General features: G+C 43.9%; 1 long non-coding RNA gene across 1 annotated transcript in view; it reads right to left on the reverse strand.

The window, feature by feature from the left end:
• The window catches only part of LOC114798987 (uncharacterized), a 19,059-nt gene extending 947 nt beyond the window's left edge, over nt 1-18,112 (reverse strand). Inside the window, exon 1 of the long non-coding RNA XR_003751164.1 lies at nt 18,033-18,112. This is a non-coding gene — a long non-coding RNA (uncharacterized LOC114798987). The remainder of the gene's footprint in view (nt 1-18,032) is intronic.
• Between the last annotated feature and the right edge of the window lie 2,997 nt (nt 18,113-21,109).

The raw sequence follows: 21,109 nt of genomic DNA on the forward strand, positions 1-21,109 counted from the left end.
ATTTAAAAGTAAGTACTTAGGACTTTTACTTAAGTAAGATTGTTGATGTAGCACTTCTACTTTTCATTTCACGACTTTATCGCTGTCTGTCTCATTGTTGTCTACATGTATTGTTTGTTTGCACTTATGTCAGTTTGTAACGTTGTTTCATGTTACATATACACCAGGTTCTGGAGAAACGTTGTACGGTCAGACACAATATATCTGAAATGACAAAGCTCAACTTCAGATTGTGTTGGTCCACTTCCATGAAGACTCGGGTGATCGGGGCTCTTCTCTCAGGCAAGGTTGTGGGTGCATATGTGGTGGGTTCGAAGTTGAATGAGACCGAACAGGAAACTGAAAACTCGTGCCATATCAACATGCTGAAAAGCTACGTTGAGCGAGAGAGAACATAGTGGTACAGGACGAAGCTGCAGAATAGGTGAAATTCTGCATGATTTAGAAGCTCATCTGTCCCACAGGACTGCAGGAAGGTTATTGGGTTAATTCAGCCACATGCCGCTTTGTTCTCTGACACATCTGGAGGTACGTCTACTTGTTGGAGAAGTCCATGCCTACGGTTCATAAGCCTGATGGGGACATTTCGGTTCGGTACTGATAACTGAAAGGTTGATGCGATCACTAAACCAGATTCATTTCCATTTTCCTCGAATGGAAGACTGCGTAGACAAGGTTGGTGCAGCCCGAGTTGTCATGAAATGAGATCTTCTGCAGGTTACTGGCAGGTTCTGGTGACTCCTCGTGCTGCTGAGATCTCTGCACCTGATAACTGTCTGCAGTGCTCGGTGATGCCATTTGGGTTACGTAATGCGCCTGCTACCTTCTAGTGCTTCATATGTCACTGGAGTCCCTTTCTGTGAAGATTATTCAGATTGTAATATAATCTATTCATCCACCTGGACCAGCAACATTGAGAAATTAGAACTTTTTTTAAGCGCCTTCAGCCAGTGTAACTAACCCTCAAGCGAAAGTGACCTACTTAGGAGACGAAGTGAGTCAAGGTCAAAGTTTCAGGTTGTCATGAATTTCCCTGTCCCCAGTTTGAAACAGGAATTGCGCTGTTTGTCTTTTTGGAGAAGGCTGTATTCTATCTTGGTTTTTTTATCAGAACATCTCAGATGTGTTCTGCCGTTAACCAAGCGGCTTCTTGGCAGTGCAACCTTGGTTTGGTCTCAGGACTGGAAGGAAGAGAAGGGAGGAAATACACGAGACAGACGCCCTGTTCACAGTAGCAGTCTACCCTGCACTTCTTCTTGGCCACACTGCTTTGTCTTTGTGTCAAGGATTAATTTTACATCTTTCTGTTTATTAAAAGTTGGTAAAATGTTTGTAGCGTTTTCCTCCCTGTTTCCTGGACCAGGACTCTCCTGATCAAGAAGAATTAATTATATTGTCTTCGTATTTTGTAGCAGTCAGTCAATATTGAGAAGGCCAGAACTGATGGTCAAATGATGATTTATTGAAGCCGTCCGTGTCATTAACCAACGTAAGAGCTAAGCAAGAGCAGATACCAATAATTACGATCACATCCCCAGTCATGCACAGCACCTTACGTTAGTATATTTCTTTCCCTTAGCATAACAAATCACGTCTTTTCTCACAAACATTACAAGATGCTCAAATATACTTTAGTCATCGTTACAAACCTTGTTCCCTTATCAACTGATGCTAGATTTGTTGCTTTTAACTTTTTCGGTTGTCCTTTTCTCTGCGTTCCCACTGAGCCTTTCCTGCTTTACTTGGCGTCTTCTGTCTTACCTCAAGCTCAGTTCCGTTTACCGTACTTCCGCTCACAAAGGGGTTATCAAAATAAGAGCGGGTAACATTACATTAATGTAAATCTTACGTTTTTTGGTCTTTACACTCCCATCAAATTATTTTCTGTTGAACATATGAAACACAAATAATTTATAAAAAAAAACTGTCACAAAAAGAATAACATAGTAAACATCTTAACACTGTAACTTGAGAATGTCCATACACTCAATCATCAGGAATTTACATTCCACTATCTTCCAGCAGCAGAACTAACTTATGAACTGGACGTTCTACCACTGACATTTTATTCACACGCTGACCTCCTTTGGTAAGATTTCTGTCAGCAAAAGCTATTTTAACCTTTCTGACAAGTCCATCTGTATCTTCTACAGTGTCCAAGATTCGGCCAAGCTTCCATTGGGATCGAGGTCGCATGTCATCTTTGTCCATTATTATGTCACCTATTTGCATGTTCCTTTTAGGCGTGTTCCATTTTTGTCTGGTCATAATGTTTTGAAGGTACTCCTGTCTCCATCTGCTCCAGAACAGCTCGAGTAAGTACTGTATTTGACGCCATCGTTTGCGTGCATACAAGTCCGCTTTAACGAACTGTCCGGGGGGGGGGGGGGGGGGGTTCAGAGCCGTTGAGGTTTTCATTGTGACAAGGTGGTTTGGAGTAAGAGGCTCCAAACTTTGTGGATCATTGAGATTGTCTGTTGTTATGGGGCGGCTGTTTACTATTGCAGCTGCTTCATAGAAGAAGGTTCTGAGGGAAGAATCAGTGAGCCGACCGGGGTGTGAGAGCCAATGTTGCATTAAGAACATTTCTTACAGTTCGTATTTGTCGTTCCCACACTCCACCTGCGTGACTAGCATGAGGTTGTTAGGATGAATTCACATTGTTTTTCTGCAAGGAAGGTTGTCAGTCTGTCAGCGTCCATTCCACTTTGTGCTGTGTTCAGCTCATTTTTGGCACCTATGAAGTTGGTACCCTGATCACATTTATTTGTCTGACTGAGCCTCTTATGGCAATAAAACATCTGAGTCCACTTATAAAAGTATCTGTTGACAGATCCTCTAACATTTCAACATGGACTGCACGTGAATAGAAGCATGTGAAAAGGAGGCCATACCTTTTGTGTTCTTTCCGTGCTTGTTTGGTCAGGAACGGCCCAAAAACGTCCATACCACAGTATGTGAAGGGTGGAGTGTGTTCAATTCTCTCTGTGGGTAGATCTTTCATTTTTTGTCCTTCCACAGGTCTCCTTTGTCTACGACAAAACACACACTGGCGAATATAGGATGCAACCTTTTGGCTTAACCTTGGAATCCAATACCCACTGGATCGTATCTCATTCATCGTGAAGCCTTTTCCTTGATGACTGACCCTTTCGTGGCATTGGGCAATTATCAGTTTTGCGATGTGATGTTCTCTGGGAATGATGGTTGGATGTTTGAATGAATTTGGGAGAGATGAATGTCGTAGTCTTCCTCCCAACTTAAGCACATTATCTTTGTCCAAGAAAACATCCAAGTTGTGCATTTTGTTGTTCTTTGATAGTTGTTTGCCTTTGTTTAGTGTATCTATTTCATTTTGATATGCTTGTCTTTGTAAGTCCTTGATAATGACAGTTTCTGCATTTTGTCTTTCTGTCACAGTGGTGATCGTGTTTGATTTGTCTTTAAGCAGGTATCGTCTGAGACGTGCTACTGCACTGACTGCGCGGGACCAGGATGAGAACTTTCTGAGGCGGTCACTAAGGCTTGCATGTTCAGCAGTTTGTGTACTTAGTGTCTGCACCTTTTTCACTTCTGGGTCTCCTACTAGGAGTTCAATATTTTCCTTTGGTGGGTGTTGTATTTCTCTTTCCCATAGGAATTTAGGGCCAGTAAGCCAATTGGATGAGAGTAGTTCGTTTACATGCCCCTGGAAGCCATGTCTGCTGGGTTTTCGGCAGTAGGCACATGAAACCATTGTTGTGGTGTGGTATTGTTGCGGATTTTCTGCACTCTATTCGCGACAAAGGTGTGAAAACGCCTTGCCTCATTATTTAGGTATCCTAGAGTCACTTTAGAGTCAGTCCAAAAGAACTCTTCGACATTGTCATAAAGTAGTTCCTCTCTCAGCATGTTGCTCACGGTGACTGACACTGTGGCTGCGGTAAGTTCCAGCCTTGGGATTGTGGTGATTTTTGTGGGTGAGACACGTGCTTTGCCCATAATGAAGGCACAATGAACTTCCTTGTCTTTGTTTAAGAGTCTGAGATAAGAACATTGTCCATATCCTGTGGTGCTTGCGTCAGAAAAGTGATGTAATTCTCTTTTCACCACATCTCCAAAATCTGCAGGAACATAACATCTGCTTATTTGTAATTTTCTCAAATTGTGAAGATCTCCCTTCCAGCGCTCCCACCGTGGCCTGAGATGCTCTGGTATCGGGTCGTCCAAATTCGTTCCTTGGCGGCACATTTCTTGGAGGATTCCTTTGCCATTGAGCACGTAAGGAGCTATGAATCCAAGGGGGTCATATATTGCCGCAACTGTGGATAGGATGCCACGCCGGGTTGGTGGTTGGTCTTTTAGTGTGATGTTGAACGTGAAGCAATCTTCCTCCACGTTCCAGTAAATGCCAAGTGCTCTTTCAGTCTGTGCTTCATTAAATGTCAAGTCCTTTGTTTTTGTATCTGTGGCATGCTCTGAGGTCGGAATACTATTCAGAACGTTGATGTTGTTGGACACAAACTTGTGTAACCTTAATCCACCCTTTGCGCACAATTCACGTGCTTCTTTTGCCAGTTGTATAGCATCCTTGACTGTCTCTGCGCTGGTGACGCTGTCATCTACGTAGAAGTCTCTTGTTATGAACCGTGAGCCCGCAGGATATGCAAGGCTGTTCTCTTTGGCTAAATGTTTCAGTTCAACAAGGTGACGAAACAGCGCCAAAGAGAGGAACTGTCATTCTGTATGCTTGCGGTTGGCTGTTTATGTCACCATCTTTCCACCATAAGAAGCACAAGTAATTGCGATCGCTTTCTTTGACCTGAAACTGGTGGAACATTTTCTCGATGTCACACATCAGCGCTATTTGGTGCTGTCTGAAGCGCACAAGAACACCCATAAGACTGTTGATCATGTCGGGGCCAATCAGTAAATGTTCATTAAGACAGGTACCTTTGTGTTTGGCGGAACAGTCGAAGACCACACGTAACCTGTCAGGTTTCTTTGGATGATAGATGCCATGGTGTGGTATGTACCATGTCTTGCCAGGGAGTCCGATATCATCAGTCTCTTCTGCATCACCTCTTTCGATGATGTAATTCATGTATTTCCTGTAATCCTCCTTGTATTTTTCGTCTTTCATGAGTTTGCGTTTGAGCTGGTTTAGTCTATTTTCAGCAAGTTGTCTGTTATCTGGCATTTGTGGCTTTTCTCTAAATGGCAATGGCATCTCCAAATGTCCCGTTTCCGTCTGTGTTATGCCTTGCTCAAGCTTCTGGAGGAATATTAAATCCTCTTGTGATACAGTCTTTTCGTTTCTGTCCGTCTCTTTGAAATCTCTTTCCAGAGCAAGTATTGCATCTGCTGGAGTGGAGTGAGGGATTTCTTTAACTGTGACTCTGTGGCAGAGGCTGCTGTCTATAACCGTTTCATTGCAAAGCGCTGCGTTGCCTACTATGCTCCATCCTAAGTCCGTGCGAATAGCATAGGGCTCACCATCTTTTCCTAAGATTATTCGTTTAGGTGCAAGAGCCCTGGGACAGGTGTAACCTATAAGGAGACCCACTTCACAACTGAGGAGTGGAGGGATCTCATCTACAATAGGCAGTAAATGACTCCACTGTTTGGCTGTTTCACATGTGGGTATGTGTTCCCTGTTAGCAGGTAAGCAATCCTTGGAGTATGCCGTGGGGAGCTTTATGACTGTGGCTGAGTTGTAACCTCTCACCAAGAGATCAGACACCCTTCCACTACTTACGACAGCATTTTTACCCATCATGGTAGTCAATTTCAGTTTTACTGGACAAACATCTGCCTGCAGCTCCTGCGTTACATCCTGATCCACAAAGACAGCATCGCTCTGAGTGTCTAATAATGCATAGACCAATTTTTCCTTGAGTGGATTGGTGGTGGTTGACAGCCATACTGGGACTATCATTGAGGTGCTGACGGTCTGTTCTGATCTGGCAACATTAAGTGACATGGCTGTTGCAGTTACAGGTGAGTTACCTTGATTTGCATTCTCCGTACTCCCACGTGTTTGTCTTTGCAAACCGTTACTGTAGTTTTCATCATGAAGACACACAGGATGTCTCTTTGTGCAGGTTTCGCAAGTGAGGCGGCGTCTGCAGTCCTTAGCACGGTGTCCTTTTTTCAGACAGCCATAACAAAGTTTATTGTCTCTCACATATTTCTTTCTATTTTCTGGAGACATCTTTAAGAAGTCTGGGCATTTGTGAAGCTGATGTGCGTGCTGGCACAACATGCATGGAGAACTCTTAGGTGTCTTTGTTATTGTCTGTTTGTCACTTTGTACAGTTGCATTTGTGTTAAATACACCTGCTTTACTCCCACTGATTACCCTTGTACTCCTTTTATCAATATTTGTTTCAGTGCGGCGAAGTGCGTGAATGGAGGTGACTGGGTTGCAAGCAACTTCCGCTTCTAATGAGAGGAAGGAAGCAAAATCACAAAAACTTGGAAACTCACCACCCTCCATCAAAGTTTTTGTTACCTGTCTATTCCATCTTGCATTTATCCAGTCCGGTAGTTTGTGCAACAATCTTTGGTTTTCTTCGCAGTCGTTGAGTATTTGTAGTCCCTTTACGTGAGGCATAGCAAGCTTGCATGCATTTATGAAATCTGCAAGGTTCCTTAATCCATCAGCGTCTCTGGACTGCACCTTTGGCCAATTCGCTAGCTTCTCTCTAAATGCCTTTTGTATCATGAAAGGTTGACCGTATCTTTGGTTTAGTTTATCCCAAGCATCTTTGTATGCCTCTTCATCGTTTCTGAAAAAAGTTCCTTCAAGACATTTGCGAGCCGACCCAGTTACATATCTTTTTAAGTAGTACATTTTATCTGCCGCTGAGAGGCCCTTTCGTTCAATCACGGACATGAATGTGGATTTCCACTCTATGAAATTTATTGGATCACCACTAAACACTGTTGGTTCTGGCGTGGGAAGTTTGTTCATTTTTATGCTGTCTTGCACTGCTTGTGCTAGCTCAGAGACATCCGAGTGAGCTGTTTGCACAGGAATGAAGTGAGAGCTGGTATGGGCTGTTTGGGTGTGAAGTTCGCCTTTTATTGACTGTTCATCCTCCACCAGTGATAACTCTCTATCATATGCTTCCAACCTGGCTCGAGCCGCTTTTACTTCCTTCTGCGCTCTTAAGCGTTCCAGCTCTGAATTTTGCGCTGCCATTTGTTCCTTGTGCTCCTCCTCTAGAGCCTTTATCATTTCTCTTTGTCTTTGTTCCTCTAATACAACCTCATATTCTGCCTCTTTTGCTGCTAATTCCGCTGCTGCTTCGGCTCGCTTTGCGGTAAGCTGTGAAGCTGAGGATCGTTGGCTGTGGTTTGATGCCGCGGTCGAGCCATATATGGACAAGGCATAGTCACGCTGTAAAAGTCCACGTAAACGAGTTATTTCACGCTCTGCATTAAATCTCCATCAACACCACTTATTCTCTCCAGAATTATTCTTACAACTTCATGAGTTACTGCTTCACATGCATCAATCGTTCTCCTTATGTCAGATGCTGGTGCCACTTGGTTTCTCATTTCTGAATAGAACATCAATATATTGTCTCTCCTTTGTTCTATTATGTCTGCAAGTTCTGACATCTCTTCGTCTGTGATATCTGTCTTTAGCTTTTCTCTTGTTTCTCGAACTTGCATTTTCCATTGTTCATAAAGAGTTGTTAGTCTCCTTTCCTTTTGGCTCAATTCTTCCTTTCGGTATGTTAGCATCCTTTCAGTTTGTACTTTAACTCTTTCAGAACGTCTTGGTAAGTCTGACATGCTTTGAGCTTTATCTTGAAGCTCACTTAACATTTGTTCTTTGCATGTGATTGGATCTTTAATGTATTGTTGTGAATTTGTGACCAACTTCTGCCACCTGCTGGACGTCGCGAGTTATACCTTAAACCACGTAGTGCAGCGGGAGGCGGCGGTCAAGCTCTTACTGTAGCAGTCAGTCAATATTGAGAAGGCCAGAACTGATGGTCAAATGATGATTTATTGAAGCCGTCCGTGTCATCAACCAACGTAAGAGCTAAGCAAGAGCAGATACCAATAATTACGATCACATCCCCAGTCATGCACAGCACCTTACGTTAGTATATTTCTTTCCCTTAGCATAACAAATCACGTCTTTTCTCACAAACATTACAAGATGCTCAAATATACTTTAGTCATCGTTACAAACCTTGTTCCCTTATCAACTGATGCTAGATTTGTTGCTTTTAACTTTTTCGGTTGTCCTTTTCTCTGCGTTCCCACTGAGCCTTTCCTGCTTTACTTCGCGTCTTCTGTCTTACCTCAAGCTCAGTTCCGTTACCGTACTTCCGCTCACAAAGGGGTTATCAAAATAAGAGCGGGTAACATTACATTAATGTAAATCTTACGTTTTTTGGTCTTTACAATGCTGTTGTGAATTGTAGTTGTGAACATCACTTCAAGGTGACTTTTACAGATTGTTTCACAAAAGACTGCAGAATAACCTCCCCTGAATAAACAGTAAATTCCCCTCCTCTTTAACAGAGACACATTTAAACACAATAACCAGTCAGTGTGTAACAGTGGAAGGACAATTGCACAATTTCAAATAAACCAAACATACACAATGGTCAGGATCAAATAAAACTGTGTTTCATAACACAATGAAAAAAAATTAAAATAATTGTCAGATAGGGAATCTATGAGCATTCAAAAAAATCTCAAACCAAAATCAACATTTCATGTGTTTTAAATATAATACTTAAATTGAACATATAATATGGGTCAAATATAATTTCCCCATATATAATATAGGTTAAAAAATGTCTGCTACAGCAATTAATTAAGCAACAGCAATATAATTCTGTCACAGCCAATACACCTCCAGCCCACCAGAGAGCACCAGACCAGACAGAGAGACGGCGACCCGGAAGCGGAAACGAGAGCGGGCAGCGTAGAGTATAAAAGTCAGGTAACCCCGAGGAGACGCTGCCCGCTCTTTGAGTTGAATTTATTCCCAGAGACGCTAGCCTTGTTTTCCCACGCCCAGCTGACCAGAATCCACGACCACGAGCCTTGCCTGCCCCCTTTGTTACGACGATCTCCTGACAGATTCTACCTCGACACCACGACCTTCGCCTGCCATTGACACCGAGTTTGCCTGACCCTTGTGACAAGACGTTCTCCCCGCTACCCCCCACGAAGCCCTAGTTCCCTCCACGCCGCGCTACGGCGCGTCCATGACTACACTCCCGTCCCAACTCACCTCCGGCCTCCCTCTCCCCGACCAAACGCCTCCGGTCCTCCTCCCCAGCGCGTCCTATGTCTGCTCCCCGTGTGACGACTTGTCCCCTTGCTCCCAGCATGCCTGCAAATGCGTCCCCGAACTCCAGCAGTGACAGTAAGAGCGGGCCATCTCCTGACGCAGCAGGCATGTCCACCATGCAAGAGACGCTCGGTCAGCTGACCACGTTCCTACAGCTGCAGCACATCGCCATCCAGGATCACCAAGACACGCAGCTCCAGCAACAACGTGCACTTCTCCAGGTCAGCTCCGCTCTCGCTGACCTTTCGGTACATGTCCACGCGCTGCAGTCCCGGCCCAGCTGTCCCGGTCCTGCAGTCTCCACTCCAGAGTCAGGTATGTCCACCCTGGCAGGATTGGCCCCCCCGCCACTTTATGACGGTGATTCCAAGAGTTGTCGCGGATTTATCATGCAGTGCCGGCTGCTTCTCCGCCTCCAAGCCGCCCACCTCCCTGACGAAGAAACTGCGGTCGCGTATATTATTACGCAGCTGACCGGACGCGTGCTGGACTGGGTCACGACGCTGGTAGAGCGACGCGACCCGATCTGTCTGTCTGTCCCCGCCTTCCTGGACCGCCTCCAGACCGTGTTTCAGGGAGAGACCGGGCGGCGCGCGTCATCTTTGCGGCTCCTGTCGCTACGCTAGGGAAATCGGAGCGTGAGCGATTACGCGATTGAATTCCGAACCGTGGCGAACGACAGTGAGTGGACTGACGCCGCGCTCCCCGCCGTGTTCTACCAAGGCCTCCGGGAGGTGGTGAAAGACGACATGGTAAATAGCGATTGGGGAACCACGCTGAGCAGTATAATCACGCTGGCCACGTCCATAGACGGACGTCCCGCTGAGCGCGACCAAGAACGGCGTAGCCACGCCCCTTTCCACTGTGCCCCTGTCGCGCGCCTGCATGACGCCCCTAGGGCTCCGCCCCCCCGTGGATCCTACGAACCCATGCAAATGAGCCGAGCCCGACCCCCACTCACTCCCCAGGAACGAAAGCGGCAAGAAGAGCAGAAACACTGCCATTACTGTGGAGAACCTAACCACCTCAGCGCCGTCTGTCCCAACCGTCGAATCAAACCACACCCATCTGGAAAAAAAACACGCTTCCCTGAGGTCCGGAGCCCCCTGGCAAGGACCAAGGCCATTCCCAGAGCCACCACCCGCTGCTCACTTCACATCATCGTCTGCTGGAATAAACCCAGACCCGGCCACCATCAGGGGCGAGCGTTGGTGGACTCCGGGGCGGCCATGAACTTGATAGATGTCGATCTGGCCACCCGACTCCAGCTCCCCGTCTCCCGGTGTGATCCTCCCCGTGTGGTTATGAGACTGGATGGCAGCCCGTTGGGCTCAGGGAGAATCCTTTTCCAAACCAAACCCCTACTAATCTGCCTTGAGCCCAATCATGTGGAAACCATGACATTCTACTTAACCACGACCTCCCATGACCCAATTGTGTTAGGATACCCATGGCTGACCACCCACGAGCCCCACATTGACTGGACCACAGGCACCATCAAACAGTGGGGACGCCAATGCATCCACCACCAACCCCGACAGGCCACGCCCCCGAACCGCTCTGGACCCACACATGTAGCAACGGTGAGACTCGGCCACGCCCCTCAACCCATGCCATGCTCGCTGCCTAGGACCAAGACCCCGGTCCAAAACTGCAAACCACGCCCATTAGCTGAAACCACGCCCCTTAGAGACAATGTGACCCAAAAGCTGCCAGAGACCACACCTCGATCTCCACATGACACCACCTCCTCCTTACTGGGGGTCCCTGACTGTTACCATGACCTTGCTGCGGTCTTTGACAAGGACAAGGCAGCAGAGCTGCCCCCCCATAGACCTTATGATCTAGCGATTGACCTGCTCCCTAGCGGCATAATCCGTCCTTCCACCTCTCCAGCTGCTGCCCCGTTCTTTTTTGTGGGTAAGAAAGACGGGGGACTGCGGCCATGCATTGATTATCGGAAGCTGAACGCGATAACTAAAAAGAACAGGTACCCCCTACCACTTCTGAACACTGCCTTTGATCTCCTGGCAGGGGCCACCGTCTTTACCAAGCTGGACCTCCGGAATGCATACCACCTCGTTCGGATCCGGGAAGGGGACGAGTGGAAGACGGGTTTTATCACGCCATCCGGACACTATGAGTATTTGGTAATGCCCTTTGGTCTCTCAAACAGCCCAGCCGCCTTCCAGGCGCTCGTTAATGACATCCTCAGAGACATGTTGGATCAATTTGTGTTCGTCTACCTAGATGACATTCTAATTTACTCACCCAACATCTCCCACGTCAGAAAGGTCCTCCAGCGCCTTCTACAAAACCGTCTCTTTGTGAAATTGGAAAAGAGTACTTTTCACACAGCGGAAATCTCCTTCTTGGGGTTCCAAATCAGCCCCCAAGGAATTGCCATGGATCCCATCAAGACAACCGCAGTCACGGACTGGCCTGTACCCACCACCATTCGTCAGCTACAACAGTTCCTCGGATTCGCCAACTTTTACCGTCGCTTCATCCGCAACTTCAGCAAGGTGGCACAACCCATGACCTCCCTCCTTAAAAACCAACCAACCCGACTCCACTGGAACCCCCAAGCTCAACAGGCATTCAGCCAACTCAAACAGCTATTCACCACAGCCCCCATCTTATTCCACCCAGACCCCCTACTCCCATTCGTCGTTGAAGTCGACGCGTCTAGTCTAGGCGTGGGGGCGGTACTATCGCAACGCAACCCCCTGGACCACAAATTGCACCCATGTGCCTTCTTCTCCCGAAGACTAAACCCGGTGGAGCGGAACTATGATGTCGGGAACAGGGAACTCCTGGCCATCAAACTGGCCCTGGAGGAGTGGTGCCATTGGCTGGAGGGGGCAGTCCACCCATTTTTGGTACTGACAGACCACAAAAATCTGCCGTACCTCCAAAACGCCCAACGCCTTAACCCACGGCAAGCACGGTGGGCCTTGTTCTTCACACGGTTCGAATTCACCGTATCCTACATCCCCGGCACCAACAATGCGAAGGCTGATGCCCTGTCCCGCTGGTACACCCCAGAGGCTGAGGACAATCCGTCCTCCCCTATCCTCTCCCAGCCATTCCTACTGGCCCCCGTACGCTGGACCCTCATGCAAGAGGTGATTGCGGATCACACACACCACCCCCCACCTCGGACAACGCCTCCCAACCTCATGTACTTGTCACCCCCTCTCCGACCACGCGTCCTACAATGGGGGCATGACACTCCATTGGCCGGACACCCTGGACGTCAGCGCACCCGGGCCAACATTCAGCAGACGTTCTGGTGGCCAGGCCTGGCCTCAGACGTACAGGCATACGTTGCCGCTTGTAACACCTGCGCCTCACACAAGGCCGACACACAAAGACCCCAATGCCTTCTCCTTCCCCTGCCTCGCCCCCATCGCCCATGGTCCCATGTCTCCATGGATTTCATCACGGGACTGCCACGATCAAGAGGGATGACCACCATTATGGTACTCGTGGACCGTTTTTCCAAGATGGCCCGGTTCATTGCCCTTCCAGGACTCCCAACCGAGAGGGTCAACCAGGAGGTGGAGACCTACCTTCGCTGCTACTGCTCGGCCCGACCAACCTCCTGGTCCCAACACCTCCTCTTGGCGGAGCTTGCACGGAACCAGACACTGAGTTTGCCTGACCCTTGTGACAAGACGATCTCCCCGCTACCCCCCCACGAAGCCCTAGTTCCCTCCACGCCGCACTGCGGCGCGTCCACGACTACACTCCCGTCCCAACTCACCTCCGGCCTCCCTCTCCCCGACGCGTGCCTGCAAATGCGTCCCCGAACTCCGGCAGTTACAAATTCAAATCATTTAATTAAAAACGGAACTATGTACAGTTTTAATAAGATCAATTGAACATACAGCAAAAATATAAATAAAGTATAAAAAAGGGCATTTCAACACAATGAAATAAAAAAAACAATGAGAACACTTACATTAACAACGAAACGTGTCTTCTGTATTTAACCATCACCCTGAGGGAGCAGTGGGCAGCCATGACAGGCGTCCGGGGAGCAGTGTGTGGGGACGTTGCTTTGCTCAGTGGCACTTCGGTCACAACTTGGCAGATCTGTATTCGAACCAGCAACCTTCTGATTACGGGGCCGCTTCCTTAACTGCTAGGCCACCACTGCCCTCAACATATTTCTATTCCCTCCTCAGCTTCGTTGTCCTCGTATGCCACTCTCTCCAGATGTTCTCTCCACGGGATGGTCCTGAAATGATCTCTGCACTCCAGACGTCCGTCTGATTGCCCAGCTTCTCTCTTACCTCCATTAAAACCACCATGTCACGAATTCCATAGAACAGAAATTGTGTTGGTCAGTCATGAATGATCTACTTGTGTCTGGTTCCGGGGTGTCACCTTCCTGATCCTGCTGCCCTAATCACAGCTTTTGACACGGACAGTTTATGACGGTCTAAGCTGCTAATTACAATCCAAAAAAACGAACCAGAATCACAGAGAAGAATTGTCACTCTCAGCTCTCCCCTTGTTTACAGCCCTTCTTCTTGTGCCAGTGGTGGGGCGCACCGAGTATACACTCGGCAAACTGATGCAAAAGAAAACGAAAGACCTGCTGCCATTGGCTACAGGAATGTAGACAGAAGAGGTGAACATCCTGCAACACACAGCCAGAAATAAAATCAGACCTGATCAGAAACATCACGGCAGAAAGAATTTGGGGCGGGACATGACGGGGAATTTACCTGTTAGCTTTAGTAAGCAGGCCAAATGCCACCCCATGTTGTTCTGGTGAGTGGCTCTCACTCCCAATCTGCCCCTCCTCCTCCTGCTGGTCCTTGGGAAGAGTTCGCTTCTTCTGTCTATGTCGCTGAAGCTGACTGCTGCTCCCAAGTCACCTGTAGCAAGAAATGAGAGAACATTACACTCAAATTAATTGGAGTTGGAGGACCAGGGCAATACTTCACCCTGCCTGGTAACCATGATGTTGTCACTGTGGATCATCTTCATTTGGTGGAAATAAGATAGTGAGTGGGCCACCCTCATCAGTCATATCAAGTTTGATTAAGTTTGGACGTTACATGTGTGAATGACAGCAATTTCCTGTTACACGGCGAATTATTAAAATTATTCAATGATTCCATGTGCAAACCACGTAACAAAATCTCACATCACAATTTAACATCACCATGGCATTAAGATGTGACTCACCAAAAACCATATAGAGCTGATATATTTTCTAAGAGTTTGTTAATTTGACAATTGTTACTACTAATTGTAAACCATTAGCAGTACAAAACAATTGTTAATACTCAACAATACTGCAACTGAGCTTATAGACAGTAAACAAAGTCACAATTCATACCTTCACAAAACACAATATTACTCTTGATTGAAACCACACAATTGTTGAACAAAATCCACACTTACCTGCCTGCCTACCTCTATTTTTACCTAAATTCCTGTTTTCACACTGACCTACCTCACTTTTTTCTGAAATACATATTTGCCTACCTCAATCCTGCAAATTAGCTCATAAATACAGTAAAAAAGGTCACGATTCATACTTTCACTAAACAAAATATTACTTTTGATTGACAATTGTTAATAAAACTGAAACCTGCAGCTAAGCTTTTAAATAAACAGTCATCCTTACAGAGCTCATTACCTGCATACCTACCTACCAACTTTAAGCACTATGAAGACTCATCTGACTGCACCTTCACAAAGACAATATCACAATATCACCTTCACAAAGTCAATATCACAATATCACCTTCACAAAGTCAATATGCCCTGCCCCTAATTCACACTTCAGAAGACCCTGAAATTAAAATACTACATAATGTTACACTTAATTGACACCCCACATTAAAATAAAAATCATACATTTACAAAACAATAATGCTCATGATACATCCCTTAAATTATTATTACTACAAATACCCATTTTACCTCTGTGCATACCTCTATATTTCCCTAAATGCATTCCTATTTTCACACTGACCGTCCTCACATTTTTTCTGAAATACATATTTACCTTCCTCAACCCTGCAAATGAGCTCATAAATACAGTAAAAAAAAAACACAATGTTACTTTTGCTTGACACAGTTGTTAATAAGAAAACACAACCCTGCAACAAAGCTTTAAAAAACACATAATTAAACTATTTAAACTAATTAAAAGAGACAAGTGTTAATTCTACAATCCAGACACAAAGCTTTTAAATAAAACAGTAAAAGAATAAAAAAAGATTCATACCTTTCCAACCATGACCAACATAAAAATGGACGTAAAGCACTGAGAAGACTGATCTGACTACACAGTTCACACTAATAAGAAAATAAAAAAAGATTCATACCTTTATAAAACAGTAATACTCATAATACACCCTTTAAATTATTATTACAACAAAACCACATTTACCTGCGTGCATACCTCTATATTTATGTAAATGCGTTCCTGTTTTCACACTAATCTACCTCACTTTTTTCTGAAATATATATTAACCTCTCATGCAAATAAATACAGCTCATAAATACAGTAAAATAAATAAAAGTAACACTATGTTACTTTTTCTTGACACAGTTGTTAATAAGAAAACACAACCCTGCAACTAAGCTTAAAAAAATATATTATTAAAAAAAGTCTTAATGCCATTAAAAAACAAAATTAAACTTATATGACAACAGACAAGTGTTAATCCAGCAACTAAGCTTTTAAATAAAACAGTGAAAGAATAAAAAAAGATTCATACCTTTCCAGACATGACCAACATAAAAATGGATGTAAAGCACTGAGAAGACTGATCTGACTACACAGTTTACAATGAAAAGAAAAAGATTCATACCTTTATAAAAAAGTAATACTTATAAAACACCCCATAGATTATCCTTATTAAAAAAACACACACTTTTACCTGCCTGCATACCGCTATATTTACCTAAATGAATTCCTGTTTTCACTTTTTTTACTGAAATACATATTTACCTACCTTAATGCGGTAAATGAGCTCATACATGCAGTAAAAAAACATTGAGATTCATATCTTTACAGAAAAAAACTACATGAAAATAGACATAAAGCACTCTAAAGACTGACCTGACTACACAGTAACAAAGAAAAGAGAAAAATGAGCTCATACATGCAGTAAAAAAAGGTCACGATTCATACTCTCACAATATTACTTTTGATTGACAATTGATAATAAAACTCAAACCCGCAACCAAACTTGTAATTGACAGTAATCCTTACAGAGCTCGTTACCTGCGTATCTACCTACATACTTCAAGCACTATGAAAACTGATCTGACTCCAACTTCACAAAACAATCAATACACCCTGCCTCTAATTCACACTTCAGAAGAACCTGAAATTATAATAAAGAAAACACACAATATTACACTTAATTGACACCACACAATCACTGCAAATCGTGCAAATGAGCTAATAAACACAGTAAAAATGTTGAGATTCATATCTTTCCAAATGTGATCAACATAAAAATGAACATCAAGCAATCTGAAGACTGATCTGACTGCACAGTCACAAAGAAAAAATAAGAAAAAAAAAAGATTCATACCTTAACTAAACAGTAATACTCATGTAATACTCATGATACACCCCTTAAATTATTACTACAAAATCAGAATTTACCTGCCTGCATACCTCTATGTTTACCTAAATTCCTGTTTCCACACTGACCTACCTCACATTTTTTATAAAATACATATTTTCTCACCTCAATCCTGCAAATGAGCCCATTAATACTGAAGAATCATGATTCATACTTTCACTAAACACAATAATGCTCTTGACTGACACAATTGTTAATAAAACACAACCCTGCAACTAAGCTTAAAAATAATTAGTAAAAAAAGTCTAGATTAATACCATAAAAAAAAACAATATCAAACTTAATTGACAACAGACAAGTGTTAAAAGAATAAAAAAAGATTCATACCTTTCCAAACATGACCAACATAAAAATGGATGTAAAGCACTGAGAAGACTGATCTGACTAAAAAGATTCATACCTTTATAAAAAAGTAATACTCATAAAACACCCCTTAGATTATTATTATTACAAACAAAGCACTTTTACCTGCCGACCTCTATATTTACCTAAATGAATTCCTGCTTTCACACTGACCCACCTCACTTTTCTTTCTGAAATACATATTTACCTTCCTCAATCCTACAAATGAGGTCATACATGCAGTAAAAAAAACATTGAGATTCATACCTTAACAGAAATAAAACTATATTAAAATAGTCATAAAGCACTCTAAAGACTGACCTGACTACACAGTCACAAAAAAGAGTAAAGAAAAAAAAACCTTAACAGTAATACTCATAATACACCCTTTAAAAAAGTCGAGATTCATATTTTTCCATAAGAGACAAAGATGGACTTCAGGAACTCTGAAGACTGATCTGACTTCACCTCCTCTATAAATCTCACAGCCTTGTCCCCTAATTCACCTCTTTTTTAAAGTCTGTCCTCCACCTGACCTGGTTGTTTTTCCTGACGTCGCGTCTCGTAATTCTACCTGATTCCTCGGTCGTGAGGGCTCCTCTTGTACGGCTGGGAAATAAAACCTGCTTTTTTGTGAGGTGAAACTGGGTGTTTTACCTGTCCAGAGACCGGACGGTTAGTTGGAGGGAAGTCTGGACGGTTCTGGTCGCCGTAAAAATAAGTTGATGACGAACTTTTTTTGTTATTCTTACCCACGACTGTAACCAGGACTCGTCTCCGTCAGTCGCGCGTTCCTTTTGTTCATCCATGAATCCTCGCCGTCGTGCACTGGGTGTCGCGGGGATCCTGTAATCCTCCTCTCCGTTCGGTCCTCGGTCCTGCTGTTCCTGCTACGTCCTTATCCGAGGGAGGCTTCTTTAGTTTGGGGCTGAAAGGTATTTATACAGTAGAGCGATGACGTCATCATTTTTATCAGCCAATCACATGAGAGTTCTAAAAATCTGATTGGACGAAAACCGAGAGGGTAATATCCGCAGAACTAAATGGTTGAGATGAATATAAAAAAATAAAATATGTAAACTAACGAACGTAACAAGACGTAACTGCAGTTTACAAAGACAGAGTGGAATGTTTTTTTTATTTTGTGAATGACTAGACATATTTAGTATGCAGTTCAATATTTCATTTAATTTAATGCACAGTAATTTGATGAATTTCCCATTTGCATCCTAGATTTAGATTATATCTATATCTGTTGCAGTGTTTGTTGTGGCGTCCGTCTCCACCTACCGGCAGCTGTGGGTAATGCGTACGGAGAGAGACTGGAAGTGCATTTCAGCGGAATCTGAGCGGCAGTTGCTGCGTTTTGAGCTCTATTTTTCTCTCCCTTTCGCTCAGCATCTTCACTATGTTAAAATATTAGTTCTATTCCAGGTAATATTTTATTATTCCTTTATTGGAAGTGTGTATATAGCCACGTTCTTTTAATTAATATTGAGTCATCGATATTAATCTTAGGACTATAAACGAAAATTCCAGAGGAAATTTTGATGGGCCTGTCCGGGCATTGGTCACAGCTGCGGGCGTGGCATTTGTAAAATGGGGCTTCTTTTAAGTGGTACTGCAGTATCACTTAAAAGAAGCCCCATTTTACAAATGCTACCAATGCTAAAATTAGCATTCAATGCATTCTAATGGGAAAATGACCCTGTTTGAGCATTAATAGCTCGGCCACGCCTAGTCCGATCGCTTATAAAAGTAATAGCACACCTCACACAATAAAGTACTAATTTTTGATATGTAGCACGCCGGTGTGCGTGCTTCGGTACAACCCGCATTAAGTGCCGAAAAAAGGCTGACATAATAAATAAATACATTTTTTCTTGCCCATTGACATTTTTTTGTTTTTTCAAATTTGTGCATGATCTGTAAGTCAGACAGAGACAAATATATCAAAACGTCGGTCTTAAAAACTTTTTTGTCTGTCAAACCGTCTGGACACAAAGTCCAAAAAAGTTCAATTTTGGACAAGAATAATAAACGCGTTCCGAAAACGCTTTTTGGGGAATTGCGTGCAGACCGTAAACCCGGCCGAGCCAAGCCATATGTCAAACCGTGCGGAACGAAAAGCCACACGACCTGACATGAAATTCGTGTGTGTGCTCTGAAACCAAAGCTTTTCACACTTTTAATGGTTTGGCCACGTTTTGTGTCATTTTGTGCGGAGAGGTCAGGCCTTCAGGCCTTTTTGTGCGTTTCACGGTCTTAGCGTGGCAGCCACAAATGCAAGACATGGCCTTTTTTGCCTTTTTCCCTATTTCCTATGTTTTCCTGACAACTGTTGGTGGTAGCAACACATCCAATATGTCAGATTGTGTGTCTCGGCGAGGCCTTCGTTACTTTTTACACTTTGAACACGATTTGTGGGCAGGCCGTATGACATACCAAAACATATTGTTATATGTCATCTTGTTATTGTTGATATATGTTATTGTATGTTATCGCATACTGTAATGTGATTTTCCTGTTCTTTCAGTTTCACCTCAATAAACAACATTTTTAGAATCATAGAACCACGTCTCGTTGATGGGGAAGGCATTTAATAGGCTGACCAATTACGCTGCTTAGTGAGGAAGGCAGAACAGTATATTATCCCGTTCTGAACAAATACAGGGAGTGCAGAGTTATTAGGCAAGTTGTATTTTTGAGCAATAATTTTATTATTGAACAACAACCATGTTCTCAATGAACCCAAAAAACTCATTAATATCAAAGTTGAATGTTTTTGGAAGAAGTTTTTAGTTTGTTTTTATTTTGAGCTATTTTAGGGGGATATCTGTGTGTGCCGGCGACTATTACTGTGCATAATTATTAGGCAACTTAACAAAAAACAAATATATACCCATTTGAATTATTTATTTTTACCAGTGAAACCAATATAACATCTCCACATTCACAAATATACATTTCTGACATTCAAAAACAAAACAAAAACAAATCAGCGACCAATATAGCCACCTTTCTTTGCAAAGACACTCAAAAGCCTGCCATCCATGGATTCTGTCAGTGTTTTGATCTGTTCACCATCAACATTGCGTACAGCAGCAACCACAGCCTCCCAGACACTGTTCAGAGAGGTGTACTGTTTTCCCTCCTTGTAAATCTCACATTTGATGATGGACCACAAGTTCTCAATGGGGTGAACAAGGAGGCCATGTCATTAGTTTTTCTTCTTTTATACCCTTTCTTGCCAGCCACACTGTGGAGTACTTGGACGCGTGTGATGGAGCATTGTCCTGCATGAAAATCATGTTTTTCTTGAAGGATGCAGACTTCTTCCTGTACCACTGCTTGACTCCATCCTCAACCCGAAAAGGCCCCACAAGCTCATCTTTGATGATACCAGCCCAAACCAGTACTCCACCTCCACCTTGCTGGCGTCTGAGTCGGACTGGAGCTCTCTGCCCTTTACCAATCCAACCACGGGCCCACCCATATGGCCCATCAAGACTCACTCTCATTTCATCAGTCCATAAAACCTTAGAAAAATCTGTCTTGAAATATTTCTTGGCCCAGTCTTGACGTTTCAGCTTGTGTGTCTTGTTCAGTGGTGGTCGTCTTTCAGCCTTTCTTACCTTGGCCATGTCTCTGAGTATTGCACACCTTGTGCTTTTGGGCACTCCAGTGATGTTGCAGCTCTGAAACATGGCCAAACTGGTGGCAAGTGGCATCTTGGCAGCTGCACGCTTGACTTTTCTCAGTTCATGGGCAGTTATTTTGCGCCTTGGTTTTTCCACACGCTTCTTTTTGAATGAAACGCTTGATTGTT

The sequence above is a fragment of the Denticeps clupeoides genome, chromosome 11 (assembly GCF_900700375.1).
Source record: "Denticeps clupeoides chromosome 11, fDenClu1.1, whole genome shotgun sequence".
Classification (NCBI taxonomy): domain Eukaryota; kingdom Metazoa; phylum Chordata; class Actinopteri; order Clupeiformes; family Denticipitidae; genus Denticeps; species Denticeps clupeoides.